This window comes from Mus musculus, chromosome 6 (genome assembly GCF_000001635.26).
Source record: "Mus musculus strain C57BL/6J chromosome 6, GRCm38.p6 C57BL/6J".
Lineage (NCBI taxonomy): Eukaryota > Metazoa > Chordata > Mammalia > Rodentia > Muridae > Mus > Mus musculus.
Genome location: NC_000072.6, coordinates 58,179,499 through 58,181,871, shown reverse-complemented (window position 1 = coordinate 58,181,871; position 2,373 = coordinate 58,179,499).

Genomic DNA, 2,373 nt, shown 5'->3' with positions numbered 1-2,373 from the left:
ATGTGTTTATAAGAGTTGTTGTATTAATAAACTAATAATGTAAACTTTATTGTAAAAGAATTTTAACTTTGTTTACTAAAATTCAAAATTACCTACATAGTCTTTCTCAAAGGGAGGAAGGGAGGGTAAAGTGGGATAGGGGTACAGGGCAGGGAGGCAGGTTGGACAGGAATTCATCACTTAAAAGAAAAATAAAATCACACAGAAGATTTCATTCTTATTAAAAAAACTAAAGTGTATCCAGATAATTTTATCCCATTTCCTAGAAGACAGTGAGCTTTTTTCTCATCATCTGAGAGCACATGCTTGTGGACTAAAAGTAGCTGGATGGTACTCCTCTTAGCTGACAATTGATTACCCCAAGAACCAAATGTTTCTCTCACTGTTTATATTTCTTAGATTTAAGTTCTTAGATTTAATTTTTGATGATATTTAGTTGTTCCACGAATATATCTTTAAGTGATAAAATAATCCTGGTCTTAGAAAAGATACAAGTGAAGATATAATGTCCTTTCATTTAATCATGCCTTGATGTTATGACTGCTAGCTTACCCTAAGCCCATACGTTATTCCAAAACTAACATTTAAGGGATCCAAGGTTTTTACTATACTATATATTCTCATTAATCATTAGAGTTTGGATAAAATTTTAAAATCAAGTTTGTAAATATAACTTTAATTCTCTTTACTCTAGCTGTAGATAACCAAAGGTTTAGAATTATACAAAAGAGAGCAGTCTTAAATACCAACACCTATACATTTATACATTAAGTATTGTTGCTTGTAGTTTTAAGTATTATCTAAAAAGTTCTATAGTGCAGTTATCCAGCCTTTTAAAAAAATCATTAAAGAATGTTTGTATTTTACAAATAAAAAGGGAAGACAATACTAAAGTGATTGGAGGTGTCATTTTCAGCCACTTAAATATAAGTGAGATAGCTCATACAGTAGCAATAACTATAAACACAGGGAAATATAGTCAATCTAGTTAAAATATGTACATTTTGGTCATTTTAAATACATCTTTCCTTCATTTGTTAGCTTTACTCCATGAGGTCAAATTGTGTCTTTAATTATTTGATTGTAGATATAGTCATCCCAGTTCACATGCTATGTCAGATAAAGAGCATAAGAAAATCATTCAGATCTGCATCATGAGCAGATTTTTTTTAACACCATCCAGGATTTTGTTTCTTAGTGGCCTTTACCTGTTATAGGATATTTGATTATTGTATTTAGAAACACTAATTATTAGCAAAATGTCAAAGTTTTAATAGGTGTAACATTATTCAGTTGCTGTTAGATGTGTTCTGAAGAGATGCAGTTTAGGCGTGCCTCTAAAAGGCTCCATAGATAAGAATGCTAATGCATGGAAAGTCCCTGTCCATGTTAAGGCAAGTTGTTTGGGAGAAGGCTTGTGTTTCTTGATGTATGACCCCAGACAAAGTCAGCTGGTTGCTCTAGAGCTAACTCACCATAAACTTGAAATGGTTTAGCCACTACTGACTTGGCTTGTAGCCTGCCCATCCCCATCAAGGGTGTAGGGGAGGAGCTAGAGACTTCTTTTTTTTTTTCACATTTTTATATGCTTCCCGTTTCTGGTGCCTTTGCCTAATTTTATTTTATTTTTTTTCCATTTTTTATTAGGTATTTCGCTCATTTACATTTGCAATGCTATACCAAAAGTCCCCCATAGCCACCCACCCCCTCTCCCCTACCCACCCACTCCCCTTTTATGGCCCTGGCGTTCCCCTGTACTGGGGCATATAAAGTTTGCGTGTCCAATGGGCCTCTCTTTCCAGTGATGGCCGACTAGGCCATCTTTTGATGCATATGCAGCTAGAGTCAAGAGCTCCGGGGTACTGGTTAGTTCATAATGTTGTTCCACCTATAGGGTTGCAGATCCCTTTAGCTTCTTTGGTACTTTCTCTAGCTCCTTCATTGGGGGCCATGTGATCCATCCAATAGCCGACTGTGAGCATCCACTTCTATGTTTGCTAGGCCCAGGCATACTCTGACAAGAGACAGCTATATCAGGGTCCTTTCAGCATAATCTTGCTAGTGTATGCAATGGTGTCAGCATTTGGAAGCTGATTATGGGATGGATCCCCGGATATGGTAGTGTCTACATGGTCCATCCTTTTATCTCAGCTCCAAACTTTGTCTCTGTAACTCCTTCCAAGGGTGTTTTGTTCCCACTTCTAAGGAGGGGCATAGTGTTCACACTTCAGTCTTCATTTTTCTTGAGTTTCATGTGTTTAGGAAATTGTATCTTATATCTTGGGTATCTTAGGTTTTGGGCTAATATCCACTTATCAGTGAGTACATATTGTGTGAGTTCCTTTGTGAATGTGTTACCTCACTCAGGATGAT